Source organism: Cetorhinus maximus, chromosome 2, assembly GCF_964194155.1.
Source record: "Cetorhinus maximus chromosome 2, sCetMax3.hap1.1, whole genome shotgun sequence".
Lineage (NCBI taxonomy): Eukaryota > Metazoa > Chordata > Chondrichthyes > Lamniformes > Cetorhinidae > Cetorhinus > Cetorhinus maximus.
In genome coordinates, this window is record NC_135880.1 from 112,345,927 (window position 1) to 112,358,280 (window position 12,354).

Sequence of the window (12,354 nt, forward strand, 5' to 3'; positions counted from 1 at the left end):
GGCTGATGTTTCCTCTGACTGGGAAATCTAGAACAAGGGGTCACAGTCTCACAATATGGGTTGGACCATTTAGGACTGAAGTGAGGAGAAACTTCTTCACTCAGAGAGGGTGCTGAACCTATGGAATTCTCTACTACAGACGGCTGTGGAAGCCAAGTCACTGAATATATCTGAGGAGGAAATAGATAGATTTCAAGGGCTATGGGGAGGGAGAGGAGTATGTTGTTGATATAGAGGATTAATTATGATCATATTGAATGATGGAGCAGGCTCGAAGGGCTGAATGATCTACTCCTGCGCCTATTTTCTATGTTTCTAAAATAAAGATTGGGACATACACATGGGATTAAGGGAGAAGCTGAAACATAAGACTTTAAAAATATAAACCTTTGAGATCTTAAAGATCATTCAATTTTAAATGTTATTCTGAATGAGATTTCCAGGGCCAGAGAGGTTACTCAACAATAATGACGACTTAGTACAGCATTAAAGATCTCAGTCACTCCTGATTGAAAAAGCTTAACATTTTCATTGGTGCTTATAGTGAGAATAGTGCATAAGTAGTTAAGGTTCATGTCAAATCGTTGTGTATTGATTACATCTGCAATGACTGCGACAGTGCACCCTATGGAGCAAGGTTATCACTGACATCAACTTAAGAGATTTCCATGTTTACCTGCAGATATGCAAAGGCTGGAAAAGATGCAGTGAATTTTGCATGATTATCACACCAAGTACTGACAGTTTTGCTGTCATTTTAATTGCAAATTCTTGGTCATTGTTATTACCACTTAGCTGCCAGAGGAGACCTCGGTTTTGGTAGATTTATTATATGCTTAGCTTGCTAGTGGGAGAAAGGTAGCTAGGCATAAGCCAAACCAGTCTTCAGGAGTCCCCAATTGAGAGAATTCTTGTGATGCTAAGGAGGTCTGTTATACAGTGTTTAATTTTAATCATTACCTAGATAATTGCAATACAAACTAAATCATAATTATATTATAAAGTGAACCAAAATCCTTAAAATGTATTTAATTAGATGTGGCTTTCCAGCATTGAAGATAACCTGTTCTGAATCCAGATGAACCATTACCTACACCTAAAAGGAAACTTATACTAAAAATAATTACATAAATATAAGGAACACAAACAGTGTAAAATCCAAGCGCTCAATATGCCAGATTGACTGCCACAATTCACAAAACAGAGGTACCATCAGGAGCTTTTAGTATTAAAAGGGCAAAATACAATAGAAATGATCAACTGTAAGGGATCAAATTTAGGAAGATGTGGCAAATCAAAGAGCAGAGGCAAGACAAAAGAAAAAGGTATTATTACAGGAAATGAAAAACAGACCGTGACAGGGAGGGATAGAGAGTACAAATTTAACGATAAATCAATAGATGAAACTAGAAGTTATAAAAAGAATAAAAGGTTAAAACTAAAAGCTCTGTATCCGAATGTATGTAGCATTCAAAACAAAACAGGCGATCTAAGAGCGCACATAGAAATGAATGATTACGATTTGATAGCCATTACGGAGACATGGCTGCAGGGGGACATGGATTGGGACCTGAATATTTTAGTGTACGGGATATTTAGGAAGGACAGGAAGCGAGGAAAAGGTGGAGGGGTGGCTCTGTTAGTTAATGGTGGTATTAGCACAATAGAGAGGAATGACCCAAGTTCACAAAACCAGGATGTTGAAATGGTTTGGGTAGAGGTGAGAAATAGTAACGGCAACAAGTTGCTTGTGGTACATACAGGCCCCCTAATAGTAACCACATGGTATGGTTCAGCATAAAGGAAGAAGAAATAATTGGAGTTTGTCAGAAAGGCACAGTGATAATAATGGGTGACTTTAATTTACATATAGACAGGAAAAGTCAGATGGGCAAAGATAGCCTAGATGAGGAGTACATTGAATGTTTTGGGCTAATTTCTTAGAACAGCATGTTCTGGAGCCAACCAGAGAGCAGGCTACAATAGACCCAGTATTGTGCAATGAGATGGGAGTAATTAGTGATCTCATAGTGAAGGTGTTCCTAGGTAGCAGTGACCATAACATGATTGAATTTTACCTTCAGCTTGAGGGACAGTGGAATGGGTCTGAGACTAAGTTTTTAAACTTAAATAAGGGCAATTATGAGGGCATGAAGGCTGAGCTGGCTAAAGTGAATCAGCAAATTAGGTTAAGGAATAGGTCAATAGAGATGCAGTGGCTAATATTTAAGGGGATATTTCAGAATACACAGAATAGATACATTCCAACAAATAAGAAAAAGTCCAACGGACAGACACACCATCTGTGGTTAACTAGGAAAGTTAAAGATAGCATCAAACTTAAAGAAAAAGTATATTACTGCGCAAAGGTAAGTGGAAGGCCAGAAGATTGGACAGAAGGTAAGGAACAGCAAAGAATGACCAAAAGACTATTAAGGAAGAGAAAATTAGAGTATGAGAGGAAGCTAGCCAGAAATATAAAAACAGATAGCAAGAGATTTTATAAATATTTAAAAAAGAAAAGAGTTAACAAAGTGAGCATTGGTCCTACAGAAAGTGAGTCTAGAGAATTGATCATGGAATACAAGGAGATGGCAGATGAATTAAATATGTATTTTGCATCAGTTTTCACTATAGAGGATACAAGTAACATCCCAGAAGCAGCTGTAAACCAGGGAATGGAAGTGGGGATGTCAGGAAAATTAGTCACCAAAGAAGTGGTACTGAGTAAATTGTTGGAGCTGCAGGCTGCCAAGAGCCCAGTCCTGATGGACTTCATCCCAGGATCTTACAAGAAGTGTTGTAGTGAAATAGTTGATGTAGTGGTTTTAATTTTCCAGAACTTCCTAGATTTGGGAAGGTCCCATTACATTGGAAGATAGCAAATATTCAAAAAAAGAGGAAAACAGAAAGTGGGAAACTACAAGCCAGTTAGCGTAACATCTGTCATAGGGAAAATGTTAGAAGTTATTATTAAAGAAATTATAGCAGGGCACTTGGATAAGCTCAAGGTCATCAGGAAGAGTCAACATGGTTTTGTGAAAAGGAAATAGTGTTTAACCAACTTATTGGAGTTCTTTGAGGAAGTAACATGTGCTATGGATAAAGTGGGGTGGATGTACTGTACTTAGATTTCCAGAAGGCATTTGATAAAGTGCTACATCAAAGGTTATTGTGGAAAATAAAAGCTCATGGTATAGGGAGTAACATATTGGCATGGAAGGAAGATTGGCTGGCTAAAGGAAGCAAAGAGTAGGCATAAATGGGTCTTTTTCAAGTTGGCAAGATGAAACAAGTGGCATGCCACAGGGGTCAGTGCTGGGACCTCAACTGTTTACAGTTTATCTAAGTGACTTAGATGAAAGGATTGAAGGGGTGGTTGCCAAATTTGCTAATGACACAAAGATAGGTTGGAAAGTAAGTTTTGAAGAGGACATGAGGCTACAAAAAGATACAGATAGGTTAAGTGAGTGGGCAAAGATCTGGCAAATGGAGTATAATGTGAGAAAATGTGAAATTATCCATTTTGGCAGAAAGAATGAAAGAGAAGTATATTATATAAATGGTGAGAGATTGCAGAGCTTTGAGGTGCAGAAGGATCTGGGTGTCCTAGTGCATGAAGCACAAAAGGCTAGTATGCAAGTACAGCAAGTAATTAGCAAAGCTAATAGAATGATATCATTTATTGCAAGGGCAATTGAATACAAAAGTAAGGAGGTTATGTTTCAGTTGTAAAGAGCACTAGTGAGACCACATTTGGAGTACTGTGTACAGTATTGGTCACCTAAGGAATGATGGAAATGCATTGGAAGCAGTTCAGAGAAGGTTTACCAGACTAATACCTAGAATGGGTGGGTGTTTTTATGAGGAAAGGTTGGACAGACTAGGCTTGTATCTGCTGGAGTTTAAAAGATTAAGAGGTGACTTGAGTGAAACATAAAAGATCCTGAGGGGTCTTGACATGGCAGATGTGGAAAGGGTGTTTCCTCTTGTGGAAGAATCTAGAATAAGGGTGTCACTGTTTAAAAATAAGGGGTCGCCCATTTAAAACAGAGATGAAGCAAAATTTCTTCACTCAGAGGGTCGTGAGTCTTCGGAACTCTCTTCCTGAAAAGGTGGTGGAAGCAGAGGTTTTGAATATTTTTACGGCAGAGGTAGATAGATTTTTGGTAAGCAAGGGGATGATAGGTTATTGAGGTATTGGGATGCAGATTTCAGGTTACTATCTGATCAGCCATGATCTTATTAAATGGCAGAGCAGGCTCGAGGGGCTGAATGGCTTACTCCTGCTCCTTGTTCGTATGTTCGTAAATTGTACTGTATTTGAAAACTTGCCTGCTCATCTTCAAATTCAGTAGTCACTCATTAGGAGACACAACTTACAATTTTATAAAGTTAAAACTCAAAGCCAAAAACTCAGAATTTATACAACATTTTAATTCTAAATGTGAACATCAGCTACAGCTGTCATTATTAAGCAAGCATGCATTGCAGTAAGTTGCTCTAGAGAGTTGTACTAATTACTAATGGACAAGAACTAGATTTCAAGACTCCCACAAAGCATTTCATAAAAGCAGCATTAAGGGTAAAAAAAGTCAAACTGAAACCTTTAACGATTGTTATGTTTATAGTATCTAGATGAAATGAGTTGGGGAAAATATTCTAGGTAAATTAAAAGTTCCAGAGGCATAGAATGGGGTGTACAATTCTCTATTAAACATAAATACGACAAATATTTACCTTACTTTAGAGAATATTTACTTGTTTAAGAGATAGGTTTGCATAACAACAGAGTTCACTAGGATGTTGCCATATTATTTTGTGTTTCATAGGTTATATCTTGTTTTATAATATTTGTAAAGAAATAGGAACTAATTGCTATGAGAATGTACATCTGGGGTGCCACATTTTGCTGCTGCACAGCAGTCATGAGACATGAAACAAATACCAGGCACATGAAAAACTGCAAGAAATACACTCCAAGAAGCACCAGTATTTTAATTTAAAGTGTGATTATTGTGAACTTATGAGAGCCAGAAAACATAACATATCTCAAGGGTATGATGTGTATGCAAGGTTCCTTTTGTCGGCTATCAAAAATAACTTAGTTTCTTAAAAGTGAGTTTGAACATTTAACATACATTGTCAAAGCCATGTGCATGATAATCGGATCAACCTAACAACATGTTGCATTGTTTCTGTCCCTGACTCAAGAGTGCCTTTTTTCATCAACCTGTGCAGGAATCACTAACACATCAGATTTTCAGAACAGTATTATTTAAAAGACAGTAATAATCCTTGCCAATTGCAAAGCAAGCAGAGCAGCACAGAACATTGGGTACAGGAATGCAGAATTTCCTCATCGTGATGATTTAATTTTTCTTTTGCTCGTGTTTCTTAAAGCAAAAGTTTCCAATGCAATGGAACTTTCAGCAGTTGCATTGCAAGGCAGTCTCCACAGCAGCACACAAAGGTAAAATAACAATGTGCACAATCATGTTAAAATACATCAGCCATGGTTATGTTCTGAACACTGGATCATCCCCAATAATTTGTGGGGGTGGGAGGAGTGGGCAGGGCAGGAGAAGATTCATACAATGCAGCAAACAGTTTATCTTAACATCTTGTAAGACGGAAGAAAACACCAGACAGAAAGCAGGTCAGCCTTATCCTCGAGCATCTTTGTTTAGCGCGTCACCAACAGAATAGTCAGTTAATCCATTTCATTCGTTGACTCTCAGTAGCTCATTTACTTTACACTCTCCAACACTAACCTCCAGACTGTGTCAACAGAACTGTAAACTAAATAGGGCATTAGCTCTGCTGTTAGGGTGGTGCAGAGTGGATTGTAATGATGGAGGCCTTACAGCAAGTTACCTGTGAAGTGGTTTAGTCAGAAAACACATGGCGCAGAATTGTTCGCTCCCATTGACGGCTGGCGCCAAGGCGGGAAGGCCAAAAATCGGTTTAATGCCATTGTGAAAAATGTTTACAACCATCTGCTCCACCCATCAATGGTGGGCCACGCTTCCCGTCGCCGCACATCGGGAACTTCATTGTAACACATCTGCATATTATAAACCCAGCTCGGCGGAATCATTCCCCCGACGTTGGATCACCGGGGAAGGTGGCGTGATTGCACGCTGACGTGTTTCACAACAGCATATATAAGGCGTGTACCTGGCAACCTGTACTGCGAGGGGAGCTCAGAGGTGAGTGCACAGTAACGTTGTACAACCCTTGTGAGGGTCACCTGCTGGACCTCAAGGTTGAGGCGCTGTGAATTCAGGCAAGGGCATAGGCAAGTTGCTTTTTCCCGTCTGGCTGACAGTGTGGTGCCGGGGTAAGGGCTGCCCTATGATTGAGGCGAGCTGGGGGTTGGGTCGAAGCGCAGCACTCCAGTTGAAGAGTGTTTTGGGGGGGGGGGGGGGGGCAAGGGCAGCACTCCATTGAGGCAAGTTGGGGAGGGGGCAAGGGCTGACCTGCAGTTGAGGCAAGTTTGGTGGGGGGAAGGGAGGAATGCAAGGGCAGCACTGCGGTTGATGGTAGTGCACAAACAAGTACGAGGGTTTGGGGGTGTGGGGAGAGGGAAATGGCCAAGCATTAGGGAAACATTGTATAAAGTCACCATTCCTCCTGCAGTTGAGACATTAGTGTGGCTGAGCCTGAACTATGATTGGAGTCGGGCCTCCAGCTTCTCTGCCCACTCAAACAACACAGAGGCATCAAAGTTTTGCCCCTTGGGCACAGACTGCCAACTAATGAGCGTTTTAGGGGGCTGCAGAACAGTTGGACGACTGGTCACTTTGTACAATCTCCTTACTAAAGCTGGCCATGGAGCAGTCACTGGTGGAGACTCTCAGCCCCTTGCAATGTCATCATTCAGGTTTGGAACAGTCTCCCCCATGGCTCAAGCTAACAGTGCAGCCTTGCAGTGCGGGTTAGGAGAATGCCTGCGCCTGAGCTGAGAGCACAGCATGCAGTCCAGTGGGTGAAGCTGCCGCCAATCAGTCTAGTGGAGTAGGCGGAGGAGGGTGGGGTTACGGGCAGCCATGCAGCGCACTAAACTCTGGCCATCCAAGTGGTGAAACGTTGGGAAGCGTTTAGGGGCCTTCAGACTTAAACAAGAAAGGTTCTTAGTACACTCATGGTAACCCATGCATCTCTCTTTCATCCAGCAGGAGCACAGCATCAAGAGCATGGGGCCTGTTAACCTAGCTATATGCCTCATGGCTGACAGAGATTGGAGACGAAGGAGAAGAGAGTGACGTAGGCGCCTGGCTGTGCAGAGGAACAGTACCCTCAGGAAGAAGGGGTGGCTGGGACGCTCACACATGCCACTGAAGAGCCACAGCAAGCCTTCGCTGGTCAGCACCTAGCTAGACCCAGGGTCTATAGATGCCGTCTTCTATTTCTGCAGATGACCGAGAACCAGTGTCGCTGAAGAGTGTGCATGTCTAGGAAACTGATTGGTCACATCTGTCAGCTGCTGCAGGGTTTGGCATCACAGAGACAGAGGGCATCCACTACCAGTGACCATGAAAGTGACTGCAGAGCTCAATTTTTACACCAGTGGCTCCTTTCAGGGCTCCACAGGTGACCTCTGTGGGATATCACAAACTTCCACCCACAAATACATCCATGTGGTCATGGACACCATCTTCATGAAGACACACAACTTTGTGCATTTCACACAGGATCAGGAAAGCCAGGAATCAAGAGCGTTGGGATTTGTCCCGATCTCAAGTTTCCCCAAAGGTTGCAGGGTGCCATTGATTGCACTCACGGGGTGCTCAGGTCTCTGTGGCAACATGTGTTCAACTATGTAACTCACAAGGACTACCATTCGCTGCATACTCAGCTGGTGTGTGACCACCAGAAACCCCATCCTGCAGGTCTGCACACAGTTCCCAGGGAGTGTCCATGACTCCTACATCCTTAGGTCTCAGATCCCTTAAGTCTTCCAGGGTCTACAGAGACTGCAGGGCTGGCTCCTTGGGGACAAGGGCTACCTGCAGAGGATGTGGCTAATAACCACGCAGTGCCTTCCAGTGCAACAGACAGAAGGTACAACAAGGTTCATGCTGCAACTCGCACCTTGGTGGAGCAAACCATCGGAATGTTGAAAATGAGGTTCCAGTACCTGGACCGGTCTGGTGGAGCCCTGCAATATAGTTCACAGAGAGTGTCACGCATCGTCGTCATCTGCTACGCCCTTTACAACCGATGCTACAAAAGGGAGAGGAGCTGGCTGAGGAGGAGATGGAGGGGCAGGATGTTGACAGGGATGAGGGTGAAGAAGTCCTTGAAGGCAAGGATGCCAGCGATGAGGCCATCGCACTTGTCAGATGAGGCAGGCGCACTCAGGAGACCCTCACTGCTGCTAGATTTGTGGAGGATGATGACGCCATGCAGTGAGGAGACACCATAGATCCTCACATGGCACCTGTGAATGTTTGACTCCTGTCTGGCTGAGGGCAGTTCGCTTGCACTCTGTCATCAGGGTCATAACATGGAGACGGAGCTGTGAAACATTAGATGCACCTGACCTGCTCAGGAGCTCAGCGTCACCAGTCACAGATGGAGAGATGGGGTGGGGGGGTGTTCTGCCACACTTCATAGGTGGCAGATGACAGAACTCTGATGCCTGCCCACGACGTTCTGACAGCAATGTCAAGCACCATTGAGGTGCAGCCATCACTAATGTGTCCAGTGAGTGAGAGGCCAGACCATCACTTTGGTCTGAAAGTTACACAACACACAAGGAAGAGGCCTTGGACTGAGACACCGCCTTTATCTTGTGCAGGAACCAAGGTTTCACATCTGAGTGACACAAACACTGTTCATCAGAACAAGGAACCATAGGCAGGGAGACATTCTTGAGAGTTTATTTACAATAATGAACATTATATGTGCATGTGATTAACACCCGTGCCCAGGCTGGGCAACCCATACCCTCTTAACCTTCACAACCCTGCTGCAACGTCTTGGTGCTCCCCCGACATGCACAGCAGAGGCAGAGGTAGCCTGCTGGCTGTTACTCTCTGTCTGTGATGAACTTGACGAGGAAGGTCCTCTGGAGGGCTGAGACCTGGAGGGCCCTCGCCTGCTTTTAGGGTCCTGCTGTTTGGCAGTGGCACCCTTCTCAGCCTGCGCAGCTGGATTTGCTGGGATCACAGGAAGAGGGGATTCGGATGTGCTGGACACTCCCAGAGTCACTGGGTGGATGGCCCCAGGGTATGCACCCGCTGGTCTTCCTCCCAAGGGTGCCCAAGAGCCCCTAGCTGACTCTTGAGAAGGGAAAGCCGGGGTAAGATCAAGCTGCCCCGTGCGTGTCTTGCTTTGACACTGCTGGGGGCCAACTGTGGCATCAGCGATGGAGTTGGGCCCATGCAGCAGTGCAGGTGCGACATCCTGGATCAAGGTCTCCATGGCGGCCGCCATCCTACCAATGCTGACCTAGGTGCCACACCTATCATCTCACACTGAAGACAGGCGGATTCCTCCATTGTGCCTTGCACTCTGAGGAGTGCAGCTGACATCCCTTCCTGATGTTCCCAGGCTTGCCTTTCCAGTTTCAGCAACTGGGGTACGACCAAGTCCAGAGACTCGTCATCTGACTTGGACTGAGCAGATTTCTGCCTTCCAGCAGTTCTCCAAACCTGAGAAGTTGCTGCCGCCACCTGCTGTGGATCAGACAGTGCAATGTGCTCATCAGACTGTGGCCCCGAGGCTGCTCTAGAACCAGGCCCCACCTCAGTGTGTGTCTCTGCACTGGTGGAGGGTATGGGTAAGCGTTGTGATGGGTCTTCAATTGGGCTTTCAGCAGATTCCTCTTCCAAGTTATCTTCGGGGCTTGAGTCGAGGATCTGGGTCGTGGACTCCGTCGGATGTTTCCCAGATGTGCCTACGAAAACAAGGGGAGATAATCAGTGCATGGCAGTGGCCTATGAAAGAGGACACATCACTCACAGCATGGTTATCTGATGGATGTTGCACTGTTGGATCCTCACTTGGTAGAGCACCGCTGACCTCACCGTCAGCACAGGAACAGTCCAGATCTTTGCTGGTCAGCTGGATGACTCTATTTTCAAAGTCTGTTAGAACCTTGATGTTGGGCATTCTTCCACCACTTTGCAGCCTCTCCCTGTTGTTGTGTGCCAGCTTGGCCTGCATGAATAGATAGAGTTTAAGCGGAACACCAGGCCAGATGATAAGGTTGCCTGAAATGCGTGGGTGGCGAGTGGTGCCATAGACAAGGGCAATGAATGTGTGTGAGAGAGAATGAATGGTGATGTCCCTAGAACTGGCAGAGTGTTGTGGATGTGTGATGGGTTTGAGTGTGAGAGTTGAGAGTGATGAGAAGAGTGACTTATCCTGGCAGAATGGATGAAATCATTCATCCTCTTCCAGCACTTTTGCAGGGCATTGGCACTAACCACCGCTGCCACCGCCTCCCAAGTTGGATCGGTGATTTTGCTGCTCTTCCTGCGACCAGAGTGGGGGTAGAGGACATCACAGCAGGCCTCCACCGCATCTGAAAGGCATTCCCGGGAGGTGTCACTGAATCGGGGGGCTGCAGTCTTCTCGTCTTTCAGGGCCATGCCTTCTGTGCAGCAGCCCTGGGCTGGAAGCAGTGAGAGGTGCGCACTCAGCTGTGCTTTAAATATGGCGCCCAGTGTGAGGAAGCTGCGAGGTGACGAGCAAATCGGAGGCTGCCCAGCAGCGAAACAATGAGTTTCCCGGGAATGCATGATTAGTGAGGCGGAATTGGGGCGATACGGGGTGAAAAGCCGCCATTGCGGTAGGCAGGTAGAACGTTCTTTTTCTTGCCTGCTACCGCACTTAGTGCAAATCTGGGACGATTCCGCCCATGTAACACAAGGGAACCCGAAATAATTTAAAAATGAATTTGGGAGTGCACAAACCAAATACAGCTTTACCCAAATTCAGAAGTCAGCAATCGGGATGTGGCTTGTGGGTTTTCAATAGATACAATATGTATGAGATAGTGAGTATAGTTATATAAAAAAGCACATTTCTTTATATGAATGTTCAGCCACTCAAATAGAATATTAACCTTTTCCATTAAATGTTTCCAGAAACATTCAGCAAAATAATTAAAAACCCTCCAAGTAAAATGCTATTCACTCCTGTAGTGTGACATTGCATGGAACAGCATTCTCATTGCCACTCTTTGTGGTGAAACTCTTGCAGTATTTTTAAAAATTTAAACATTTGTAACCAAGAAACAAAATTAGACACACCGAAAGACCTTGTTCACATTCTCCTGTAGATGTCACATACAAATTTCTATATTTAAAAAAGCCAAGCGCACAAAGAAATTGCAACACAAATCATTGCATTGACTCGGTTTCCTTTATTTTTCTTGAAACATGCAGAATGACTCTGCTCATAAGAGGAAGAGACTGCACCACAGCTTCCGCTGTTCAGCATACGCCTTTTAAATGTACATTTGTTTATTCCGCATACTCAATTCCAAGCAAAGTACCTGAAGAAAACAATTTATTTTGAGCAAAGCTCGACAAACATCAAAATAAGTTTGAAACAGTTCGGAAACATTGCAAGTGCATTAAGTTCTCACTTTAAGTCACCCTGTGTAACATGGTTTCACTTTATCATTGTTTATTCTTTGGGGGCCTTTTTTTGATTTGTGTCACCATTTTCGGCTTCATATCTGCACTCTGGCCCCATCCCCCTGCATGCTGCGGTCTATGTCAGCGGCCGCTATGCTTTTAATGCCAGAGCTGCCGCCGCAGACACCAGAGGCCCAGGCTGCAGGGAGAGCGCGAAGCCAGAAATCCAGTCGTAGTACAGGGCAGGGAAGAGAAGCTGCTGGCTTGGTAATGAAGTCCTAGTAACCTGGGGCGGGAGAGGGAGCAGGGCCCTTGGCTCAAATCGGTGGCCCAGGACAGAGACTCGGCCCCTGCAAACTGCCAGGAAGGGGTCCAAGCTCTGGAGAGAGAGGTGAGGAAGGGAAGGGGCAGTGTGGGGCAAAACAGGACAGGGGTGGGGCAGGGAAGCAGGACAGGGAGGTGGGGAGGGTAAACATGGGACAAGGAGGAGGGGTCTGGGGGGTGGGGGGGGGGGAAACAGGACAAACAAACAGACTGGACAAACAGAGGAAAGCAAGCAAAAAAGTTAACAGCTTCAGGAGTGCTGTAGGTGAGAGAGGGAGCTATTCAGGGCTTGTTTGACGGATTCGGTGTTATCTAATTTGAATTTATGTAGTATTTCCATTATATTCAACTTATTTTATTTGCACATTATTCCAGCTAGGAATGCACTGCTACACATGTACAGTACAGCATTTCAACTCTCACATTGGATATT

The 12,354-nt window shown here is 44.9% G+C and overlaps 1 protein-coding gene across 2 annotated transcripts in view; it reads right to left on the reverse strand.

The window, feature by feature from the left end:
• Positions 1-12,354, reverse strand: part of LOC144696773 (hippocampus abundant transcript 1 protein-like) — a 125,076-nt gene that overhangs the window by 56,868 nt on the left and 55,854 nt on the right. The window lies entirely within an intron of this gene.